Below are 26,584 nucleotides of genomic sequence, written 5' to 3' on the forward strand. Positions count from 1 at the left end.
GAAATTCTTGGCTAATAAGATGATACGCAGTCTACTTAACAAATTGTATAAGCAGTCATGAGAAAAGATTAAAAATAGTAGAAATTCACTTAGTAGTGCTTATTTCATGTAGATGAATATTAAAATGTTATTAAGAAATTATATTTTAATAATTCTATTTCTTTACTCCCAGTGTCCATCAATACCAAATGAATTTTAAAGCTCTCATGCATTTTGGGGGCTAATAGAGGGGAAAAGTGTGACTTTGGAACATAAAAGTCAGCAATTAGAAATGTTCCCACATGTCCCACATTGTGATGCATTTAATACATATTCCTAAAGCTACAAATACTTTACCTGAAGGGGGGTAAAAATGAGACAATGTTAAGCATACATTCTGCTAAATTAATAAAGCAGAGCAAATCCATTCTTAGGGTTTATTTGAGTAGTAGAAATGATTTTTATGCTCTCAAAGGTACATGATAATTTTTAAAGGGAAAAAAAGGCAGCATCCTGAAAGTCTTCTGAATAATTTATTCCAATTACAATAGTTGTGAGGGTGTAACAGAGAATTCAGGGAACAGCAAGAAATTTTACTTGGCTGAGATTAGTTTATCAGGAGTCAAAGTGAGAGGGAGGTAAAAAGGAAAAGAAGTCCAGTTAATGAAGTCTATGATCAGGAATTTCAGCTTGGCTCAAAACCCCAATATAGATTTCTGAAAAGAGAAAGGACCTGATCAGAGGTGTTTTGAGCTGGGTAATTTGGGTTGGTGGCTTTGTCACACATCAAGTGGAGAGGAAACCAGGGTGTGAAATAGGGGCAGAGAACATGAAAGGAAAGTGAAGAAGAGGAAGGTCTGGGATGAGGGAAGGACAGGAGGCCGAGGCTGGAGCCTGGAAACATGCGTGGGTTGTGGTACCAGAGTTGGTCTTAGGGAAACTGGGTCAGGGGAATATTATGGTTGGGATTCTGGAAATTCCTTTATTTCTCTTCCTTGTTAATCATTGCAAGTTAAGTGAACAAATTACATGTTCATTTGTAGAATTCAAGACTTTTAACCAAGGTGGCCTATTCTGGGCAATTCCTTTATGATGGGGTATTTAGAGATTTAAAAATTGTTGAGATATTCAAAGATCAGATGATTAGAATTCAATGGTAGATAAAATCAGAATAACGAGAGAATTTTCTCCCTTGCCTCACCTCCCCCACCGGGAGGAAAATCCATGGAAGCATTCCATGTAAAATTAGGAAGAAAATGTCCTTCTTTGCTTACCTAAATAAATAAAGGTAAACATTTGTAAATATTTGCCATGATCACTTTTATAGGACAGTCATTGTTTTAATCTTGCATTGTCTATAATTTTTGTTTGTTGAAGTTGAGCTATTGTTTGAAAGAGCCATACCTGGAGGGGTCTAGACTGAGACAATATTGAACTAAATTACATTTTTCTATTCAGATAAATAGTGGGGAGAAATGTTAATCTTTCTAAGTTGTTGTTTCTCGAATCTTTCATATCAAAATTATCTCTAACTTAAAAATTAAGTAATGCTATTTAACAATACTATATTATAAATGTATAAGTATTTTACATACATTATGCATTAAATCAATTTGTCTAGTAGCCTAGAAGTGTAACCACACTTCCTAGGGAAAATATTTTCTTTGGTTAAAATAATCAAATTATAAATTTTGATCTCAATTGAGAAATCTATTGCAGACATTGAATAAATACAAATCCTCTGTTGTTCTAAATATGTTAATTTTAATTCATGAAACAGGATTGAGACATCTTAATAATAATCACTTTGGTAGAACTGAAGAAGGTAATATAGACACAGGAACAGCATGCTAATCCAGAGGCCATTTATCATGAACTTTCACAACCCACCCAAAATGCTGCTGGTCAGCGAAATTGTCCCTGGGCAGAGAAAACAGGGTCCCTAAGTCCACTGAGTAAATCTGTACTTATAGGGAGACCTCTGTTTTTCAATCACAGAGGTCCATGTACATCCAACATCATTGGTTATCTCCTTTCCCATCCCATAACAAATTAGGGACAGCAGATTAGAATGAGTGGGTCTTGCAGAAACAGCAATGCTGGTGACAAACGGTGTCGTGGCTAACAAGCTGATAGGAAGACACAGGAAATCTACTAAAAGCAGATGCAGATATTTGAAATGCCTGGCAATTTGGAACTTTTTATTGTAGGGCAAAGGTCCATAGCCCTGGACATGGACAGTCCCAGAGGGCACTGCTGTGTTATTACAGCTTTAATGATATGCCTGAATCATCCAGGAAAGTTCAGTGTATAAGATGATGAAATCTTTAGAAAAATGTTTTACATTTTTTATCAGAAAATTAAAATTAAAGTGATTGCACCTACAGCTAAACATTTCAGTTATCTAGAATGTTCACTTCTCTGGAACACTCACTGCATTCCTGGATGAGGCTAAATAAATGAATTGTGTCCATACATAGATACAGGATGAATTAATTTAATCTTACTATTCATTATTTTTCTTATCCACTTTTCTCTGTAAGGACCATTTTTATTCTCTCTAGAATTAATCAATCCACATGACCTACCCATCCAGCTTTGGGTACCATCTCTCTACCCTGATGGAGCTCCATGCCCTATTCCTTTTCCCACCTGCACTGAACCTGTTACTGCCAATTCTGGCTTGTCCCAAAAACAAAGTTTTGAGGGCAGTTGATTCCCACCTTTCCTCTCATTCTTGTAATTCTTGGTTACTGCCTAAAAGAAACCCCCCTGACTAGGTATTACAGCCTTTTTCTTGTTTCCTCCTGCCGTTAACTACACTTTCAGCTCTGTCCTATATCCTTTGAAACCTGTGTTCTGCTGTGTTCAAGCTCTTATATTCTCAATCACATCAGCTTCCAAACACAATCCCGCACCCCATGCCATACACTACTTATGAGAAGGTTCATCCGTTCATCCATCCAACAACTGTTTGAGTGTCTGCCATATTCCAGGCGCTGTCTCAGGTGCTAGAGACGCAGCAGTGCACAAAACAGAAAAAGATCCCTGCCCCCAAGGAGCTTGCATGTCTAAAGTGTTATTGGGAAATGGGAGGCTCAGCAATAAACAAATAAATATAGCATACTGGTGAAATATATGTGAGTATAAAATGATGAAAAGTGCTACAGCAACAACTAAAGCAATGAAGATAGGAAAGCTCATGTTGGTGGGGGCGTGAAGGTGACGTTTTAGCAGAGAGCTGGAGGAAGTGAAACAGTAGCTATGGCAGATATCTGTAAGAAGAGAATTCTAGGTTGTGGGGACAAGGTTTCCAAAGCTTTGAGGCGAGAGCATTTCTGGTGTGTTCAAAGATGGGCAAGGAGCCCAATGTGGCTGCAGCTTAGCACGAAAAGTGAGAAGGAAATGTCTGAGAGGTCATCAGGGTCCCCACCACGAAGGGCCTTTGCAGCCATTAGTGGGGCAATGACTTTTCGTGGGAAGTGGGAAGACATTGGCACATTTTAAGCAGAGAAGTGACATGACTTGGGTGTTTTTTATTTTGTTTTGTTCTGCTTTTTCTTTAATTTAAAGAATACATTGAAGAGGGACAAAGGTTCCCTCTTCACCAGGTGAGAGACTGTTGCAGTAATTCAGGTAAGAGAGGACAGTGACTTAGAATGAAGAGTGGGTGGATTCTGGAATGTATTTAGAAGATGGAGTTGTCAGGATTCGTGATGGTTTGATGCAGGGGTGAGAGACATGGAGGCTTTCTCCCATATTCAGAGTTACTACATGTCTGGGTAGACTGGCCAGAATTCCCCTATCTTCCCATTGCCACATTTGAATCAAACTGTTACTCTTCACTTCTGTCATGCAGGGTGTCATGCAGGGTCTCTGCTCCCGCTCCCCACATAAGAACACAGGACATAATGAGGCCAAAAGGAACACGCACAGAGCCATAAGTAGGGGAGTCATACCACTATAGTCTCGCTGGCGGCTGGGTTGGAGACACAGGAAGCAGGAGCCACACAATCCGCAACCCAGCCGTCCACTTGTCTCTGCCAAACAACCTCACTTGTTAACTGCAGTCCGCCTCGCTGCAATTTGCAATCCCCACTCCGCTCTTGCTAGCCCCCATTTCTTGCTGCTAGCGTAGCCATGGCAGTTATATTAGTGGCCAATGGCTCACTGGTTACAGCTGACAGCCAACTAGCCACAGTTGATGGCCATTTACTACCTGAGTGAGCACCTTCCCACGTGAGGCTGGGAGCCTGGCAACCACTCCTGGCTCTGTCCCCACAACGTCCATGGGAAAATAAAACAAAACTCTCCTTTTCTGAACATCTCCCCCTCGAGCTTTGCCCTCTCTGCCTTTCTTAATCCTTGTTATCGATCCTTTTCATCTTCAGTCCCTTGTGCCTCGTGAACTTCAGCACCTGACTCACCCGCCTCTCCATCCCCACACCTGCTATAGCTCTGGGAGACTCCAAGCCCTTTCAGACAGTAGCCTTGTCAGACAAAGCTCCTCTTCTGACCCAACTGTGATAACCTCTGCAACACTGCACCGCCTGCTTTCGTAGCCAATCTCCGGGCCTTATCACCTGGAAATGTGCCGAGAAGAAATCATTAGCTCTGATATACCACCTTCAAACCACAGCCTCTGGCTTTTCAGCTCTCTTACACCTCCCTCTGTTTACTCTCAGAGACCTGAGTTTTCCTGCACTCTGTCAGCTCTCTACTTGTCTCCCTTCCATATTTATCTGGCAGAGCCCTAACTCCAAATTAACCCTACAGTTGTCCTCTGCATATATGCCCAGGCAGCTGAACAGTCTGTGGAAAACAGTGTGACATGGTGAATTGATAATCTACAAATTAATTGTCTCCAGTTTCAGCTAAATTCTAACCACCATTACTTAATCCTTTCATTCAGTGACTCTCAACCTTGGGTGCATAATAGAATCTTCTGGGAACTTTGAAAGACCCCAGTCCCAAGGCTTCCCAGGCGAATTAAATGTGAAATTTCGGGGTGGGACTCAAGTATCAGTAGTTCTTAATGTCCTTCAGGTGATTCCAATGTACAACCAAGACTGAGAATCACTGCTTTAAATTTGTCCTTGAAGTGTTTTCATTTTTTGTTCTTCATAAAAGCTATCCTGTTCTTTCACTACTCTTTAAAAACCCCTTACCTAACCCTATTTTATAAACTCTCAGCTATTGACCTATGTTACTAGAAAAATCGAAGCTTTTGTTGGTGAATCTCTTAATTTTTTGTCCCTATGTAGTCAGCTAAACATTTAATTGGGGTCTCGTGTGTGCCAGGCATTGTGCGAGGTATTGGGCATAGAGTGGGGAACAGGACAAATACTGCCCCACCTTCCTGGAGCTCACAGCCTAGTGCAGCATGCAGGCTGGGGAATTGGGCAACCACAGCACATGGTAAGGCCGTGGTGAGGCAAGAAGGTGTTCACTGGAGCACACAGGAAGGGCCCTAAACCACTGTGGGCCTGGCTTCCGCTCCCTTATTAACTTACCTATGCCCCGCCCGCCTATCTCTCTTCCCATCTTGGAGGATGAAGTGTCACCTGCTCCAGTGGAGGAGGGGCACACCTTGCAGAGGCCTCCGTCTCCCTCCTCCCCATTGCTCCTCCAGACCTTCATTAGTTGTTCCTCCTGTCACTACAAAAATACTTAAGGTTTTACCCAAAATGACAAGATTTGATTTTATGCCTCCTCCCTTTTTTCTAGCCTTCACAAGCAGGCCTCTTGAGAGTGGCCTGTTCAATGCGTTTCTCACTTGCCTTTCGAGTTTGGCTTCTGCCTCATCGCTCTCCTTCAATTCCTCTCCCAAAGTCACAGGGGCTTCCAGGTTCACTTAAGCTGGTGGAGACCACTCAGCCCTGTCACACTGCACCTCTCTGTGCATTTTGCTGGGTTCATCCCTGTCTCCTTCAGAATTTCCCCCACTTTTGTTTCTGTGATTCTGCGTGTACTCAGTTCTCCTCGTGTCTTTTTGACTCTTCCTTTTTCATCATCTTTGTAAGATTCTCTACCTCAGCTTACCCCTTAAATGATGGTATTATTCAAGGGTTTGTCCTTAGAGCACATTTCTTTCCATTCATCCTTTCTGATTATAATCACCATCTAGATGTGAAAGCTTCCAAAATCTGTGTTTTGAGATACCCTGACCTTCCTCCCAAGTCCCTGCTGGACACCTCCACCTGAATGTCCCACTGGCTTGTCTTCCTGAAATTTGTGAATTTCCTCCCCCTTAAACCTGTCCAGTTTTCTTTGTTCCTTATTTCATCTAGTGACAGCATCACTCACATTGTCACCCAACCCTACCCAGAAACTTGCCTCATGCTCCCCTGTCCCTTTATCTTGTCTAATGAATCACCAAGCCCTTCCTCAATTGCCTCATAAATCTTTCTTCGTGGCTGCCATCACTGCACATCCCAGACTCTCTCTGCCCTTCTCGGGGCCTTTAAGCATTTCTCATGGGGATGATTGCAGTTAAAGCCTGCTTGGTCTCCCTGCCCTAGGCTCTCTCTGTCATATTCTTCCTACCTCACAACACTGGGTGAAAACCCATCAGGAGCTCCCTCTGCCTATCACTAAGGCTTACAGGCTCTGCAATGAGGAGGTGCTTTGGGGTAAGCTTGCGGGCATCCGCGTGGTGGGACTCGGGCAGACCATCTGGTTGAACTGTCGTACATAATTACGCTTCTGCACAACGTTTCACCATGTGAAAGCTTCCCATTGCCTGTGAAGTATCTTAAACATATTTCTCACTATTCCTCATTTGCACTCCTTCCTCAGTGCGTTTGCCCATCCTGTTATCCAAAGGGCTCAGTTCCTACCAATCACTAAGAAATAGCTCAGATTACATGTCTTTCAGGAAGTCTTTGTGTCGTTGACATGTGGATGAACTTATTCACTGATATTTATTGGACATCTGTTGTCTCAGGCAGCAACAACACCCCGAAGGTGAAAGATGAGAACACACCTGAGCGCATTAGGGTCGTGCTCTTCAGGACGTATAGTGGTGGACAGTTGGGCTTTTTGTGTTTGTTTCTGCTCTGCCAGGGACAAGAAGTGGTCCTGTTGCACGTGATTAAAATGCAGTTTGTGCCACACATGAGTCATCACACAAACTCAGCAACACCCAAACTGGTTGATCAAGTATCACATACTTGGCTGTCATAGCGATGTCAATTTGCCATAAACATTTCTAAATACTTATACTTGATTTCTGGATTGCCTTGAGCCAGACTGGCAATAAACCATTTGTCCACCTGCATCAGACCACAGGCCGCCTTTGAGTAACCCACACTACGAGGGTTTGCTGTAGATGCCTTAGTGGGCGAGGGGACAGTTTACGTCAGTGGCTCAGAAGAGACTGGACACTTTTCCTGAGTGGTTGAGCTGTCGGGAGAAGAAACCCTATTAGAGGAGGGTGAAGTCTTAAAAAAAAAAAAAAAGAGATCTGCTTACAAGCCAGGTGAACAAGGTTTTTTAGCCAGGAGGAGAAATTGGAACATAGGGAGAGAGGGAAGATAGAGCTTGTAACTAAGACTAGGAGAGAGAAAGGGGGCTGCTCTGAGGCGAGAGAGGAGGCTGGAGAGTCAGATGTGGTTAATTTTATTCTAATTCAGCAAATACTTTCCAAGAATCGGCTATGTGCTGGATTCTTCCCAGGCACTGGGAAGCCACGCAGTGACAGTTATCACAAACTCTACTAGGGCAAAGTTTTTGTCCTAGTAGAGTTTAGAAAGGTTGCTAAGGGTAGCCAATGAATAAGACTTTTACTGTAGGCGGCCTTCAAAGGATTTTGAGCTAGAGCAATGGCATGATCAATTTAATCCTTGGAAAGATGACTGGTGGACTATGGAAAATGAATGGCTATTGAGTCAAGAAACTTAGTGGAGAAGTTATTAGGATAATGTGGAATAAAAGATGTTTAGGGCAGGAAATAGAAGCTAGGGGTTTGTGGGAAGCAGTGGGGGGGGTGAGGGAGAGAAAGGGACTTCTAGGAGAAATACTAGGGTGATATAAATCACAGGTCTTGAGGGGGTCAGTAGTGTTTGGGATGGCTTGCAATTTCTGATTTGTGATAAGGTTGGTGGTCCAATTCATTGGTAAAAAGGGAAAGAGTTAGAGAAGTGATAAGTAAAGCGTCTGAGGATGTCACGTGAGTTAGGCGCCTCCTCTGTATTCCTGTAGGGGGTTGTGATAACCTCTATCACAGAATTGTTCAATGAGTGTCTGTTCTTGTGACTCCTTGAGGACCTATACCTACTAGTCTGTCTTACACACTTGACCCAGGGCCTAAATGTGGAACAGGCTCAACCAATGGCTCTGAAACTGAATAGAAAGACAGTATCAGTTTTTACTGCTGCCATATTGAGTTATCATCACACACTTAGTGGATTAAAACAACACAAATGTGTTATCTCACAGTTCTGTAGGTCAGAACTGAGGTTATCAAGGGTGATGGCTCCGCTCTGTGTTTCACATGGTGTTGGCTGTCTGGACTCTTATCGGAAAGCTCTAGAAAGAGTCTGTTTATAAGTTCATTCAGGTTGCTGGCAGAATCCAGTTTCTTGTGGTTGCAGGACTGAGGTCCCCGAGTCCTTGCTGGCTGTCGACTGGGGACTGCCCGTAGCTGCCAGGGGGCCTCTCTCCAGTCCTTGGATGCGAGCCCTACATCTCAGAGCCAGCAACAGTGCATTGAATGCTCATGCTTCGAATCTCTCTGCTCTCCTCTTCTGCCACATCTCTTCTTCCAACCGGAGACAGCTCTCTGCTTGTAAGGGCTCATGTGGTTATATTGGGCCCCCCTGGACAACCCAGGATAATCTCTTTATTTTAAAGCCTGTAACCTTATTTACATCTGTAGAGCTCCTTTTACTATGTAACGTAGTCACAGAATCCAGGGATTAAAGCATGGACTTTTTGAGGGGGAGCATTATTTTTCCACCCATAACAGTATTTATCCAGTAAGTCACATAGGGATATGACCACAGTTCTTAAACACCCACACATTCCAGCACCTCATATTTGCACAGGGTCTCACAGGAGACTGAGGCTTGCCCAGTGTCAGAGGTAATGGGAGCAGAGGTAGATCAAACCCTTCAACTTACACTCTTTCTTTTGATCACCCATTTGTTCATCTATTCCATCCATTCCATCCATTCATCCATTCAATTAATCACTCATTCATTCATTCATTCATAAATATTTGAGTACCTGCTTTAAGAGTCTATGCTAGGCTGGGAAACGAGGGAGAGAGTGAGCTACAAAGATAAATAAATGAGCTGATTTTTGTCAGCTCATTTTCCGGGTATTGGAAAATTTTCTTAAATTTTCTTAAATTTTCTTAAATCCAGGCCATTTATGGGTGAATTTGGCCTGTCGTGATGCTGTTTTCTTCCCTGCTTAGTGAGTAATTTATTTTCAGTGTGCTGTGGCTTCAAACCACAGTAAACCACAGACTCAGTAAATGTATGTCCTTATGATCGTTACTACTTGGCTCACTCCCTTCTATGTGTGGCCATAAAATTAGGAACTATTAATAAATATATATACATATATAATTGTTTTACATTTTAATGGTATTCAGATAAGTAACAAATGTTACCAATTTCTTATTGATCTTTTTAGAAACATTCTGTGCAGATAAACAAAAGTATTTGTCTTGTACCTGGCATTAATTATATATTTTAGCTATTATTCCATAGCAGCATAAGTAAAACTACTTCATTTTTTATTTTTATAACTACGCAGTATTCCCTGGTATGAATATACCAGTTTGTTAACAAGTTTCATGTTGGAGGATATTTGGAAAGTTTCCATTTCTTTTGCTGTTAAAAAATTGTTGTAAAAAATCTTGTATATACAGCTTTCACACAAGTATTAAGTATACACATAGGATGTTTATACTGCAACAGATATTGCCAAATCACTCCCACAGAGGTTGGATCAATTCATATTTTCACCAGCAACGTATGCGAGTGCCTGTTTCTCTACACCTTAGTCAACAATGTTATCTTTATAGTCTTTGTCAATCTGATAAGTAAAAATGATATTTCACTCTAAATTTGCATGTGTCACATTGCTGAGTAAGGTTGGGCATCATCTTAGTATATACTTTAGAGTTCTTTCTATTTTTTTTTGCTATACACTATTCATATCCTTTATCCATTTCTCTGTTAGATTGTTGGCATTTTTCTTGTTAATTTGCTGGCAGTCTTTATACAGAGGGTGCCAAAAAAATGTGCACACATTTTAAGAAAGGAAAAACTATTAAAATTGCAATACTCTACATATACGCGTCACGTTTGACTACAAGTCACGTTTGACTTCTGCAATTACAAGAGGTGCTCAAAGTGGTTACCATCAGCATCCAGACACTTCTGATTACGGCGAACTACTGCTTGAGCAACGTTGTCTAAAGTGTCCACGTGTATACATTTTTTTGGCACTCCTGGTATATTAAGGAAATCAGTCCTTTGGGATATGAGACGCGTGTTATTTTCTTTGTTTGATCTATCTTCTGGCTTTGTACACTTAGGCTTTGACATGCACAACCATTTAATTTTAGGTGGGCATACTTAATTAATCTTTTAAATCTATGACTTCTGTGCTTTGTGTCATGGTTGGAAAGCCTTCCTCATTTCAGTATTATAAAGCAATTACCTCAGTTTTCACCAAATATTTTTTTTAACTTTTTGTTTTGAATTAATTTCAGATTCACAGGAAGTTGCAAAGTTAGTACAGAGACATACTGTGTACCTTTCACTCAATTTCCAGCAACCACTATGTATTTTTACAGTTTCCTTTTTACTTTTAAATTTTTGATCCATCTGAAATTTATTTTGGTGTGAGATGAGATATAGATTCCAATTTATTTTTTCCCAGTTGGTTACCCATTTATCCTAACCTTATTTGTTGAACAATTTATATTTTCCCTAGTAATTTAAATGCATACGTATCAATCATGTGCTCAATTTTTGCATGCACTGGTTAATTTTTTTAAATATTTAAAGTATCACAACTTGAAGGAAAACTGAACTGTCCATGTATATTTTTTCAAGAGCTGAATGTTGAGATGATCTGTGCTGATCTTGTTTCAAAATCCTATTATGGTGTAATTTGGCCCATTTGTCTAGAATTGACTTTGAGGTGGTGTGGGTTGTGCTGGGGTACAGGTGAATAACATTCATTCCTTGGCCTCCAGGAGTTAATCTTAGCTTATTGATTCCAATCTATTAAGATAAAGTCTTTAGATTATGTAGTGCTTAAGGTTAACCATGCAATTAATCCTCACAAAACCATTCTGGGAGACGTACTCTATTATACCCATTTTATATATAGGAAGTAGAGATTCAGAAAGATTAAAATTGCCCAGACTTTGGGTCTTGGAGCAAGACAGCAGAGGTTCCACGTTCCAGCCTTGTGATTTGTATCCCACACTATATTTCATATTATGCCTGAGATCTGCATGAGATGTCCCTTCCTTGATCTGAGATAAAAACCACCGTAACTTCTCGGCTACAAAATCACTCCACTGTTCCATATCTGCCTTAGCACACCTGAAAGCTTTCATCATATTTAGTTTCTCCTTTTTATATAAAGGTTAAACAAAGACAGATGACTCATCTGCTTATTTAGTTACCTGAATTTAGGGGGCAGGTTTAGATAATTCTTAAATCCTTTCCCAGCTCTATGATTCAGATATGTGTTTTTTCATCTTGATAGTATTTCCCATAGTTTTATGTTCCCATATAGGAGGGAGTGAACATAAGCATTTAAAGAATGACAAGTATTTTCATGTGGGTTATTTAGAGGGAAAACATGCTAGAAATTCTTTAGTCCAATTAAAAATCACATTTGTTAGGGGAAATCATGTAGGCTGGTTATTGTATAATATAATAGTAGTCTTAATGTCAGTTCATTATGTTAGATTACTAGCATATATTTAAACACCAGCACTTAAAATTCTGTATGTGCTTTGAGTTTAAGGTTATCACTTCACACACCCTGTAAGGTCCTCCCACAATTTCCTAACTTAGCTGCAGCGTGATATAGGGATTTTAGAAGTGAAGCTGGTAAGTTTCTAGCTCTGAATTTTCCACTCCCTGTTAAGAATTATCACGGTAGCAAAGTAAGGTCTTCCAGATGATTTCACCTACTTCTCTTAGAAGTCATGTCTGTGTGGGGTCTTCATGGGCAGCCCTCAAACTGGCCGATTTGGATACCTACATAACATAAGTGTGTTTTGCAGGGAGGAGTATATTCTAAGGGTCTTGTGAGTGAATACAAGGCCTGCCACGCCCAAGAAACTGGTTCATACACTAGAATCCCGAGTCATTCATTTAAAATTCGTTGTATATGTAGACAAAGCCAAGATTGAGCAAATGTGCAACGGACAGTTGTGCCCAGGAGATCCAGGTCTAGGTGAGAAGGTTGGTAAAATTAAAGCAAAAAGAGCTTGACTAACCCCATCCTCCTTTCTAGAGGTGATTCTGTCTTTTAAAATCTTCATTCACAACACCCTTCTGTGTAGTGCTGGAAAACCCTGGTGAGTACGTTGCCAACTGTGTTTTTGAGTCTTTGAGGGGACCTCAGCCGTTCGCATTCAGTTTTAGGGCAACTTCCTTAATGTCAACAGAACTGTCATAACCTACTACAGTTTATTCACCACGTCAACTTTAAATTATTTCTTTTGTATGAAGGGTGGCAGCTAATTGTTACCGGTAGGCTGGCTGGCTTTCATTTCCCGTCCATAGGCTAGCCAGACTTCTTCATGCAAAGACCTTCAACTCTATATTAGCCTTCAACCTGTGAAGGGAGGTGGTTGACACTTTGATTTTGTCCCGGTATCTCTATGGATCTACCACATTGTGGGGCCTGAACTTTCTATTCCTGAGTGTACCTTTACAACTCTGAGACTTTTCTTTATGGTGGGTTAGGGAGATGAGCAATAATGTGAACCACAAGCCATCTCATGTTTAAAAGTCAGTCTGATTATTGTTAAATAATCAGGGACAGATGGAATAGATTATATTGACTTTCTCTTATTGGATATTCCCAGGTTATGGTCCGCAGGATACTATATTGTTTTCACCAGCCTGGCTCCTACTTCTTCTTTGAATGGTCTGCTCTAATATCACTTTCTCCAGGAAGACTCTGTTGATCTCTGCCTATGACTTTGGCTCCCAGGCTGGAGTAAGCAACCTCTCCTCTTTGCTGCTAATGCACACTAGGCTTATTGCTATTATTCTGCATGTACTGTATATTATAACTGTTTACTTGTATATGAACTCTAAGAGGGCAGCAGTTTGTCCAGTCCACATTTTAAAAAGCTTTATTGGGGTGTAATACACATACCATATAATTCACCCATATAAAGTGTACAATTCAGTGGTTTTTAGTATGTTCACAGAATTGGACAAGCAGCACTGCAGTCAACTTTGGAATGTATTCATCACCCCAAAAAGAATGCCAATACCCATTACCAGTCACTCCTCACTGTCCCTCTCCCCAATTCCCAGGCTTAGGCAACCACCAGCCTGCTGTCTATCTCTATGGATCTGCCTATTCCGGACATGTAAATGAAAGCATAGAATATATGATCTTTTGTGACTTACTACTTTGATTTAGCATAATGTTTTCAAGGTTCATCCATGGTGTAGCATGAATCAGTACTTCATTACTTTTTATTGCTTCATAGTATTATATTGGATGGATATACCACATATTTATTGGGTCATTAGTTGATGGACATTTGGGTTGTTTCTACTTTTTGACTATTATAAATAATGCAGCTACTAGCATTTATGGACAAGTTGTGTGGACACATGTTTCACTTCTCATGGGTATACACCTAGGAGTCATATGGTAACTCTATGTTTAATATTTTGATGAACTGCCCAACTGTTCCCGCACAATCCCAGCAGCAATGTATGAGCATTCCAACTTCTCCACGTTCTCGCCAACACTAGTTATTGTCTTTTTGATTATAGACATCCTAGTGGGTGTGAAGTGGTTGGCCGGTCGCCTTTTGAATCCCCAGCATAGGGCCTGCTGTGGTGTCAGTACAGTTGGTTGGTGAGTTAAATCTGTCTTGCCATCTTGCTCCCTTACCACCCTTCACATTAGAAAGCTGTCTGCTGCAGTGGATAAGCAAAGACTAGGGTCCTGTTGAACTGAACACCTGCTCTGCAGCCTATCGCAGCTTTATTTCCTTATCTGTGACAGAAAGATAATGATACCTCTTTCATAGGGTTGCTATTAAGGATGAAAAGATAATGTGAATGAAACACCTAGCACAGTCCCTGACCTGGAGACCTTGATAAGTGGGCGCTGCTGTTATTCTCTTGGATAACTTGGGTAGCAACTTGCCCTACTCCCTTGCCTCAGGAAATAGGCAACATTTGATTTCAGATGTGCCTCGTTTCGCTGCCTGTGGTATGCCGGGTCAGCTCCCTTTCCTCCTTCAAGAAAACTCCCTGCCAATCTCCTCACATGATCTGTAAACACCTCTTTCATTTTTTGAGCAATACTTTGAGAGGATTGCTGAAACCTTATCAGAAAACTGATTGTCATCTGTGATTCTGCTTCTTCCTTACAAATTTCTACTGAAGCTTTAACTGATCCATTTCACAGATTTGTTTGCTTCTACTAACTCATTTTTAAAATGGTATTCGTTTCAGAAGCACCAATTTTTAAAACTTTAATCAAGGCAGCTTTTTAATTGCAAAAATCCCTAATAATAAACATTCCAGATTGGCACAGGTTGATTTGGGCGACTGAAAAAAGTCTTTCCGACTTTTGTCAGGGAAGTTGCTCAGCAGAACTTGTTGCCGCCTTGCTTTTGAACCTCTTGGTTAATTTATGAAAGCAGAGGAACTGCTTTCATGTGAAGGACACAGTGGTAAAATTCTCCTGGCAAGAAGTATTTGTTCTTATAAATCTCATACATGGTGGTCACAAGGGAGGCCTTGGTATTTTGTTTTAGTTGCTTGCACTTCATTGTAATTCATGATTGTTGTAGTGTTTTTCCCTGAGAACTAAGTGTCTAAGAGAAATAAGTATGACACAGTTGCCCTTGGGGATCTTTGTTATTCAGCCCCCATCTACCTGTCCAGTTATAGCTGCTGCTTCTCCTCTTTACAAATCCTAATGTACTACAACTGGACTAATGGTCTGTGACAGGCGCCCTCTGAAGTTTCCAAGTCCCTATTTCTGTAAGTCGAAAAAATGTGATGGGAGCAAAACCAAACAGTTGATGACTTTTGGAGTTGGGAGGGAGGGAGAAGACAGGAGGGAAATAGCTTACTGGGGGAGAAAGGAGATTTTAACATTAGAGAGTAGTAGGGAGAGATGTGGGAAGTTGAATGGGGAGAGTGGAGTCAGATAATAGAGCTGAGAACGTGGGGCTTGCTGTGATTTATCATAGGGAGTCATTGTAGGTTCTTGAGAAGGAGAAAAGATGGTGAAAGTGGTATTTTAGGATTTTTTATTTTCTGGTATAAACATTAACCCTAAGCATGAATTTAAAGGAAATACGAGTGGAGGCAGAAGTTGTCCAGGCCCACTTGCAGCAATACAGGGTAAAGTGGCGTTTTTTCTGGTTGTTAGCAGTGAGAATGTTGGAGAAAGTTTCCATCTAAGAAAAGTGAAAGGAATTTGTAACAACTTGCAGATTAGAAGTGAAAGAGCATACTCAAAGGTGATTCCAGGGTTTTAGGTAAGAAGAAAAGTCAAGCCAGTTACATCACTAGAGGTGTTAGATAAAGAAGCCATTGGTAGAAGGTTGAAATTGGGCAAAATGACTTTCTTCTGTGATTGGTTTGGTTTCCTGTGACAGTGGAATATCCAAGTTATAATGTTTATTGGCAGTTGGAAATAGCGGCCTCTGGCTTGGGTGAAAGGTTGGGGCTAAGAATGCAGATTTGGGAGTCGTTAACATACTGTTAGGAGTTAAGTAGATAAAAAGAAAAAGAAAGTGTCAAGGGTTGAGGGGAGAAACCCTCAGTCCAGGAGTATGAAGAAAAGCACCAACAGAACAAATGAGTAAAGGCTGAACAATGGAAAGGCATGAGACCAGTTAGAAGAGTGGTATGTTCTGAAAGTCAAAGTCAGGGCTTCAGGAAGGAAGGAGAGATCAACAGTGTGGGACTCTAGGGAAACAGGGCAGGTAAGAACTCAGGAAGAAGCCTTTGGGTTTAGCAACAGGAGCTTCCTAGCCTGTATGCACAGTTTCAGTGAGAGAGGACACCTTTCGCCAAGCGAGATGGTTATCCAAGGATAGTCACACCCTCCATCAGGTGCCCCTTAGAGATAGATGTAGGGTCCAGACTCCCCCCTGTATGAATCCCAGTATGACGGATCTACTCAAGAATCGTCCCTCTCCCTTAGTTCACTACCATATGCTATTCCTTTTGTTTTTCTCCCCACTTAGGTTTTAGCAACTTGTCTGTTCCAGCCAGTGAGGGTCTTCTTACTGTTGCTATCGATCCATCAACATACATCACAACTGGTTAAACTTTTTCCTATCACAACACATGTTTTATGATGAAAATGAAATATATGCCAAACAGTAAGTTTTGCTGTGTGTTGTCAGACTTATTGGCACGTATCTCTTTGTTACTTTTTGCTCTTCCCTTTTCCCTCAAGAGAAGTTTTTATTGTTTATATTCTTATTTTTGCTTTTTTCCTGTCTGAAGATAATGACTAGGTGAATAGAGAAGCATTCTTAGTAGATAGATAGATAGATAGATAGATAGATAGATAGAGTCTAATTTAAATATATTATGTCTTCCTTTGAGCCATGAGGATTTGGTCAAATGGTCATAATTTAAATGAATAAAATGCAACTAATCTTATTTGTAGAGTTAAAAAGAGGTACGACTGACCTTAAAGAAAACACATTCCTCAAGTTTTCCAGAATCAAATCTTATTAAAGAAAATCTTTTGAGAAGATCAAGTACAACCTCCCAGTAGAAGTCAAGAGTGCAAACAGAATAGTTCAATAGCAAAAACTTGAAAAGTTGACCTTGTCGTGTGAGTTATTTAGAGATAAATGTGTCCTGTTTGCTTATGCATCTAATTTAAATTTGAATCTAAGAAAACTGGGCTTTTCTGCTAGCAGCAAAATGTGATCATTAGCTATGACCATTTCCTTTATTGATTAACTGTCGATACCATGACATTTATTTTTTGCCTCCCCTCCCCTGGGTTAGTTCTATGAAATATATAAATTTGCATATGACAAACTTCCCACCCTACCCCACAAGAACTTACAGAATTTAGGTGACGTAAGATATGTCTACAAATCAAATAAAATGTATGATGACTACCAAATATATGACATACAAGCTGGAGGGAGAATCAGCATAATTAACAATTATTGTGGCATAGATGTCCAGCCAATCGAATGGATGCCGGACCTGAAACCCTGACTGGCTGTCCCAGTGCACAAGAATGGAATGTCAGTACTGGTTACATATACTGTATGGTAGGATTGCGTATAATTTGTATAATTTAGTAATGGATTCAGCTGAATAATAATATATGGTGATGGACTAATATATTATCAGTTTTGGACAGGACAATATTTCCACATCATGAATTTTCCATTAAATCTCTTTAAGCAGAAGTTTAGGTAAGCAGTAGACAATAGCTAAACTGTAGGCTTAGAAAAATCCTTGTATGTAAAAAACTTTTAACGAATGAATGAATTCACCTTCTCCCTGCCCCTTCAGTATGTGATTATAATGTCAATGTCCTGTCCCACAAAGTGAACAGAAGATGTGTGCGAAGTATTACTGTGTAGCTGGGAAAGGATCCTGACACACTGCCCCAAGTGGGGCCAGCCTGTCTCTACAGTTCTGCCCCAAAACATTTTCCTTCATACTGTAAGAAATGCTTTATTTCATTTTTTTAGGTGAAATACTAAAATACTTACTTAAAAATTCACTTGTGGTCACAAGCATTGTCTTAAAACAAAACAAGAAAATGATAGCACAGTGTTTCCCTAAGTGTGGTTGAAGGACCACTGGAATGGGATTGCCTGTGTGGGAGGCCCTGGAAATAATGCCTTTTCAACAAGTATCTCAGGAAAGTCTAATGCACATTAAAGTGTAAGAATTATTGTTATTATAAATAATGATGAAATTGTTTTCTTTCCATCATCTAGCCAACGTGAGTTGCAACTTCATAATCTGATGTTTTCATTTGTTGTTTGAGCGATTAGGTAATTGTGTACTTGGACCATTTTTGGTGGGGTAAAGGCCTTGGTACATAGCTGTATTGGGTGATTTAGGACAGAATGAGATCTCTGGGTATAAGATATATCCACGTGAATTTTCTCTTGAGGCCCTAGGTAAGGTGTTCTCTTACATTCTGTTGTGTTGAATGTCACTATTTCCTAGAGCCTATGCTTTTGTTTCTTTCAAAATTTTGTAAGTGTTAATTCATTTATCATTGAATGTTGCTTTAGAGAAGTATATTGCAGCCTAAATTTTTTCTCTCTTGTATATGATTTGCTTTTTTTGTTTGTTTTTAATTTTTTTTAACTTACATTTAGTAAATTCACTCTTTTTATTTAATAGTTCTATGAATTTTGACTCATGCATAGAATTATTTAACTACCAATTAGATACAGACAATTCTATCACCCCAAAATTCCCTTGGGCTGTGCTTTGTTATCAACCCCTTTCCCAAACTCCATCCTCTGGCAACCACTGATCTGTTGTCTCTTAATAGTTTTGCTTTATCTGGAGTGTCATAAATGGAATCATATAGTGTGTAGTTTTTTGAGTCTGGCTTATTTCACTTAATGTAAATGCATCTGAGATTCATTCATGTTGTTGTGATTATCAGTAGTCCTTTTCTTTTTGTCGCTGAGTAGCTTTTCATGGACTGGATATACCACTGTTTGTTTATTCATTTATCAGTTGAGGAACATTTGAGTTGTTTCCAGTTTGGGGCTGGAAACATAATCCAGTAATTATGAAAAAAGTCACTATAAACGTTTATATACAGGTTTTTGTGTACATGTAAGTATTTATTTCTCTTGGGTTGATACCCAAGGAGTGAGATTGCTGGGTCGTATACTAAGTGTGTGGGATTTGGATTGGGATCGTGTTGATCTTCTTTGGTTTCTTTAATTAGCTTTTCTGCGTGTGTACACTTTTTTTTATTCTTTCAGGCTACTGATTTAACCAGAATTTGTCTTGATAGTGATTGTTATGCATTAAACTTTCTTGCAATCTGGTTTTCTCAGTCTAGATGTAAAGTCAGTAGGAAATTTTATTTGACTGTTACTACATTTTTTGTTGTTGAATTTTGTACTTTAAAAATATCAGTTATTCTAATATTGGATCATCTTTGCCCTCTCTAATAGCTTTTCTCTATTGTTTTAACTTTGTCATTTTCATTTGATTATTTCAGCCTCCCTTCTGTATCAGGAATTCACTGGTTAGCTACAACGATTCTGTTGCTGGCTATTTCTGATTTATTTATTAGTGCTATCATAATGCCTTGGACCTTAATTTGTTTCTGTGGTTCTACATTCTCCAGTTCCAGTTCATTCTTTCTTCTTTGTTTTTCATTTCAGAACATGTGTTTTAAAGTAACAGCACTTGTGGAGGATTTCCTTTTGTTACTTTACCTTTTTTATTTTTGGCTGGATTCTTTGCCTGCTATGTGTTCTTGCTTTACTATTCTTTTTCCATAATCTATTTGTGAAAATTTTCAGTCACTTTTTTTTTCCCATTTTTTGAATACTTGGCACCTCTAATCAGACCATTTATCTACTCTTATATACTTATGGATGCCTTGTTGTCCCTTTCCCACAGTATTTTTGAGTCTAGTTTTTGTTTGTTTGTTTGTTTGTTTTTTACTGAGCTACAGTTTGAGGGATGAGAATTTCAGTTTATATACAGTTTTCTCTACCCTGCGGGCATGGAGAGTGAAAAAAAGAATTCAACTAGGGCAGGTTGGACCTGAGTTGTATTCTCACTTTTAAAATGTTGTTCAATATGCCAAGATTCACTTCTCAAAGGTGTATCCCATTCCCAAGGGACACCTTTAAGGCATCTTTACCTGTTTACCAATTAAGTGTGAAGCCTCTGTCACCAGAGTCTGTCCTGTTGTTCCATTCCCCAGCTAAAGAAGGGAAAATGAGATTATTAGTGCATTTGTTTCTCTTCAGCTTTGAAGGAATTTGTGTGAATTCTCCGGTTCCTTTGCTTCCTTGGTACAGCGGGGAAGAGACCATGTTGGCTTAGGAGCTTTGCATGGTATGGATGCCACTCTGCCCCAGAGCCTTTCCTGGGCCACGACTTGGTGAGATTTAGAACATCTTTCTGTAGCCCTTCCTTATTTTATTGCTTTTGTGAAATTTTTTGGGCAATTTTTGACCATTTATTTTACTTTTTTCAGTATCTGGATGGAAATTCTACCCGGCAGCTTTATTCTGTAGCTTTCTCTGGCTGTTGTTTCTCCATGTTTGTCCCTGGCTTCACTGTCTGTTTCCTAAACATGGGTGTTCCCTGAGATGCTGCCTTTTGCCGTGTTTCCTTCTGTATTATTTATCACAGAAACTTATTCTGCTCCCATGGTATCATCCCTCTTTGTTATAGTTAATGGTGTCCTTCATCTTGAGCTCTAATTCTGGATGTTTCTTCAAGTTGGCTAAACGTTTTTACTTGTTTTATTAATTTGCTAATGCTGCTGTAAAAAAGTATCACAAACTGGGTGGTTTAAGTAACAGAAATTTGTCATCTTACAGTTCTGTAGGCTTGAAATTAAAAAGCAAAGGGTTGGCAGTGTTGGTCCTTCTGATGGCTGTGGAAGAAGGATCTATTCCAGGCCTTTCTCCTGGAAAGGAGATGGTCATCTTCATGTTCTCATTGTGTTCTTCTTACATCTGTCTCCCAATTTCCCATTTTAAAAAAGACACCAACCGTGTTGGATTAGGCCTCACCCTAATGACTTCATTTTAACTTGATTACCTCTACCTCCAAATAAGGTCACATTCTGAGGTACTGGGGGTTAGGAATTCAACATAGGAATTTTGGGGACCCAATTCAACCCATAACATTTGATTATTCACTCAGACCACAAATATTTTCTGCTGCATGCCAGACCCTGGTTTAGGCACTAGGAACACGAAGATAAATGAGGCTTAGTCTCTTCCTTCTTGCTAAGTGGAAAGATAAGAATTAATACCGAGGCATTTGCAATGCTGTGCAATAAGTGCTATCATAGATGATTCGAATTGTTATGAGAAACCTTAGTGGGACACCAGATCTTGACTGATCTGATTGAATCATGGATGATATCTCAGAGCAAGTAATACTTATATTGGATTCTTCCCAAAAGAATGCAAGAGCTGCGTAATCGTTCTCCCTGCTTCCAAACCACACCTTCAGGCACCCAGCCCTGGACTCTACCACCCAGTTCATCTTTCCAATCATCACTTTGATTAAGACAGTCCCTGGTTGAGAAACCGCAGTGACTCCTCATTGTTAACAGAACTATGTCCAAAAAATTCTTTAGCCTGGCTCTTGGTTCCTCCACAATCAAATACCACCTCTGGAATCTACTGTTCCTGTATTGGTCTTTCTGTTCTTCCCCTCCTTAGTTCTGTACATTACCAAAATGGACTAACAAACATTCTGGAAACATATCTGGAGCTTTTCTATAATTTCATGAAGGCAGGATTTTTGTTTTGTTTTGTTTTCTACTATTATATGGACACTTAATACAGTGCATGGCATATAACAGGTAACTTAAGAGTATTCATTGAATAAACAAATGAATGAATTATGATTTTTCCTTTGGAGGTCCCTCTGCTTGGGATGCATGCCTCTCCTCTCTCCCAGGTGCACATATTTTTGCCTATTGAAATCTTATTCTCAAGACTCAGCTCATGTATCTTCTCCTCCATGATGCCTTTCTTTTGCGTCATATGACAGGTGTGAACCTTCATTTCGGGAGGCTGTGGAATTCTATGTAAACTGTTTGCGTGACCTTGCATTCTGCTTTGCATTTTAGGTATCTGTGTAGGCGTTTATTTTTCCTGCCAAATTGAAAGTTGTTTGAATTCAGGGACTATATTTTTAAAATAATATTGTGTTCTGCTTATCACTTCTCACACAATAACAGATGCTCAAAAATGCTTTCTGTTTGAAGAGAAAATGAATGAGAGGAGTATTGCATTCATTTGGGGGGAAAATGTGGAGAAGAAGGCATAAAGAATGGAATATTTGTCGTCCTTGCCTTCCCTTGTTTTTCTCATTTTACATTTTAAAATTCATTCAGCAGACTTTTAGTGAGCACCTATTTTACTCCAGGCATTGTAGTAGGACTTAGTTTACAAATAGGAATTAAACTGCTCTTCTGGTACTTATCACTTCTTCTGACAGCAAAACAAGAAACATTGGTTCCAATGGTCAAGTTAGTTTATTAGTCTGGTGGGTCATACATAGTGTTATATTTCCCAGGGGCATCTCATCTGGACAGTTTTTCAGATGCTTTTCTCTTCTCAGACTTATCCCATTTTCTACAATCTTTCCACATGTTGAGACTGCCTGAGGTCAAGGTCCCAGCTTTTTCCTCTTATCCTTGTTTACTGCCTAGTACCATTTTATATCTGCTGGTGACTTGGGCAGGTTCTTTATTCGCCCTAAAAGTTCTCTGCCTCTTCTCTAAATTTCCCTTGTCTCTCTAATTATAGAATGCTGCACTGGGACCAGAGACTTGGCAAGAATACTGACTGTTCTGCTTAGCCTGGGAGGCCCTCTGTTATCATAAGAGTAATAATAAGCACAAAAAATTGCACATGGAGCATTTTGCTAAAGGTGCAACATGAATTGTATTCCATCTGGGGCCTTTTGCTAGTGTCTTTGGTTTTAGGACTCCTTCATTTCTAACAAGTTGTCATATTAACACATACAGGTTGTTAAGTGAGCATCTAAAAAGTTTGTCTGCCTCTTTGTTCAAACTCACAAGTCAGGGTTGTGCTGCAGAGCTCGAACCAAACAGAAATGCAACCTGAATTAGTCTGGAGGGTCATGCATACACAGTGTTATATTTCCCGGAGGCATCTAATTTTAATAGGTCCTTCTATTAAGGAAAAGCGAAGTAGTGAAAATCAAGATGAAATAATGGAATAGTAAGAAATGGAGGGGCTGGTAAAGATGCTTGTTTTGAGCTCCTGCTCGACACGGACATTGCAACTCTTATTCCTGATTGAAGGGCAGGCTAAGTCTCTTCATATAGTACGTATAGCATATGTACTGCAACGTTATTGTTATTGGGGGTGGGAAACACCCATTTCATTTAAACATGCCATATACCAGTCAGAACAACGTACGTTCATGGACGTGGTGTCACAGCAATTAACAGTGTGAGTCCAACCCTATGCTGTCTGTGTTTATGGGTTTATAGCGTTTCTGTATCATCAAAGAGGCTATGGCACAAGATAATTCTAAGTAGCAGATATATAAAAGCCACTAGAAAGTCTTGTATGGTGCTGCACGGCATGCTTATTAATCACTTTTTGTTTTAAAAAACTACGATTAGTTTATCCTGAGCACATGTCCCCAGGACGGGCGGTGAGCATGCAGTTGGATGGGCTCCCTGTCTGAGCTCCATTCATATTTGATATGTCACCGCGGAGTAATCTCTTCAAGTCACAGTTCCAGCAGACATTGTTTCTCAGAGATAACCTCCTTTCTTCCTTGTGGGGTAACCACTCTTCTTCCTGTGTCAGGCTCTTCCTTCCTCTCTGAAGCTGTGTGCCTCCCCATGTGACTGAGGGGTGGGGGTAAATATAGTACCTATCACCCTAAAGAAACCACTGCCGTCCCAATTCATTTCCAGTGCTTGGGGTAGATACTGGCCTTTGACACAATTCTGGGAAGGGGAATTTAAGGGGCTTCTGGCTAGCCTTGGGGAGAGTTGTGAAGATCCTAAAAAGACACACCAGACCCTTTCAGTGCTCTGGGTGAAGATGTATGAGAATGTGACATGCGGAATGCTTGCCACCACCTTTCCCCACAGAAATGTCAAAACAGAAATTAACCAACTCAGAAGACATTTGCCTACCTTTGGGCTACTTTTTCTGTGAGAAAATACATTCCCTTACAGCGGAAGCCATTCGGAACATCATCCCGGATAACATTCCCATTTGACAAATAAAAAGTTAGGTGTTTAGTATCTTTATTTGATATTTGTGTTGACAGTTTTATTTGCCTAAAAGACAAGGCTTATATTCTAATTTTCTGCAGTTTACTAAGACCTAAGATGTAGCAGTGATTTTCTCTTTTACCGATGCTTGAGAACTTCAAGCTTATTTCACCCTCGAAATAGGGAGTTAGTTTTCTTATATCCTGGCTGTATGTGCTGACTCAAAGATCTCACATCTCTTGCAAGTTGTTTTGAATCACCGGAGAAATCTTTCTAGTATTGCTTGCCCCTCCTGTTCTGCCCTTCTTGACCCCAGTGCCTTATCATATCCAGTGACATTCATTAACTGAATCCTTTGTCATGAATTTTGTGCCAATTCCTTCTAATGTGGTATTGTCACGTCTGAGAATGGTTTGTACGGTATTAAGAAGAGGATCCCAAACCTTTCCCCATCATCAGACTCTCTCCAAACATGCTAACTGTATCCAAATCTCTCTCTAGTTGATTTTTATTATCCACCAGGTTCGGCAATCACTGATATAAGAGATACAGAAGAGAGAAAAATAGTACTGACCTGATCCCAGACCTAAAGTAAATGGTTTCAAACCTCACTTGACAAAGTCAGCTATGTAAGAGCAAAATTCTATTTCTTTATAGCTTAATTTTTAATCCAGTTTTCTTTCTTCTTTGGGGTGGTAGGAACCTATTTTAGTTAACTCTAAATGCGACCACCACTCACAGCCCACTCTCCGCAAGTTAGATAAAGCTTAGGTAATATTAGGTTAGTTGGGAGGAGTCCTTTGAGTTCCTGACACCCTCTGTCTACATGGTGGGCATTGGGACCATATTCATGGTCCCATCAGGTCTTTGGCCTATGTTGTTGCGAGTTGCATGAATCCTTCATTTTCTACAGCTCCTGTGCAATATTCTCACATCTGTTGAGCGGACTCAGAAGTCTGTCTGCCACACTTGCATCACGCTGGAGCGAGAGAAATTCTCTGTGGCTGCCTAAGTGCCCATCAGCTACCGGTTCCAGCTCTAACCCAAGCAGAGAGTCTGACCCCTTCTGTTCTCTGTTCCCATAATCCCGTATGGCACCTTGCCCGGCCTGTTCCCCTTCTCTCTGAGATCTGCACTAACTGCTTTCCCTCTCACTCTCCCTTTCCTTAAGCCTGAAGCGTCTCTTCTGTTCTAGGACCCATGGAAATCTCTGAGGTGTTCTTCCAAATCTCCGCTCTGTGCCCTCAAGTTCTTCTGTATGGCTAAGTGATTAAGCTCTTGTAACTCAAAAGCTAGATTAAGACTTTATGTTTCTCTTCCTTCTGCTGCTCTGTTTCACTCCCAAGGTAATTTGCACAGCCTAGCTATTAAATAGACAGGGCAAAAGTGGGGCAGGGGGATGATAAAGGAAATCCCAAGGAGAAACATGTGTATGTATACATATGCATATCAGACATTGAAATAAAGTGCAAAATCCTGTATTGTAGGTGTAACAAACATGTAATTTTGCTTCTGTGTGTGTGCGTACTGCAGTACACATACACACACACATAGTAATTAACAACATTGAAAATCTGTCATTTGAAGTCATTTTTCATTGAGTCTATTTTATGTTCTAGATTCACTGTCTTTGAATTAGAGTTGATAATAAATGATAAAGATGAAAAGGATTTAAACTAATCTGCTGTAATGTACACATCTCAGTGAGTGTTTCCTTTAAAATAGTCACCTCAGTCTACTGTATATTTATTCCATTGTCTTTGCCCTGGACATTTCTGGATTTGTTCTTTTGGAATTGTCCTCATTTTCTAAACACTGAGTTGAAAGTGTTAGAAGTAAATTATCATTAAATCCACCTACACGCCCATATTCCCATCTAACATGTCAAGATGTAGCTCAGCTTGACCCATTCTTATGATAAGTGATGAGCTTGATTTTTAGAAGCAATAGACAGAAAGTGATTTAATGAAATTTTGAAAAATTCTGAAGTTGATTTGTAAAGATCAGTTCAAACATTGTTTTGAACAACAGCATCACTGAAATAAATGGATACATTAGTCCCCCCATATCCTTGGTTTTGCTTTTTGTGGTTTCAGTTACCCGTGGTTAACCACGGTCTAAAGATATTAAATGGAAAGTTCCAGAACTAAACAATTTATAAGTTTTAAATTGCATGCTGTTCTGAGTAGCATTATGGAGTCTCATGCTATCTCACTCTGTCACACCGGGATGTAAATATCTCTTTTCCAGCGAGCATGTCCACCTCCCTTCATCTCATCGCCCAGGCATTGTATCGTCTCACATCATCACAAGTAGAAGGGAGAGTACAGTACAATAAGGTATTTTGAGAACAAGAGTGAGAGAGAGAGAGCACATTCACATAACTTGTTAGAGTATATTGTTATAAGTGTTCCATTTT

At 39.9% G+C, this 26,584-nt stretch overlaps 1 protein-coding gene across 3 annotated transcripts in view; it reads left to right on the plus strand.

Moving 5' to 3' along the window:
• ELOVL7 (ELOVL fatty acid elongase 7) overlaps nucleotides 1-26,584 on the plus strand; it is a 71,693-nt gene that overhangs the window by 12,695 nt on the left and 32,414 nt on the right. Inside the window, exon 2 of one of the 3 annotated variants that reach the window (XM_081054637.1) lies at nucleotides 13,055-13,188. The exons of the other annotated variants lie outside the window; for them this stretch is intronic. The gene's annotated coding sequence lies outside the window, so the exon portion shown is untranslated. The remainder of the gene's footprint in view (nucleotides 1-13,054; nucleotides 13,189-26,584) is intronic. 3 annotated transcript variants of the gene reach the window in all.

This window comes from Rhinolophus hipposideros (assembly GCF_964194185.1).
Source record: "Rhinolophus hipposideros genome assembly, chromosome: 7".
Lineage (NCBI taxonomy): Eukaryota > Metazoa > Chordata > Mammalia > Chiroptera > Rhinolophidae > Rhinolophus > Rhinolophus hipposideros.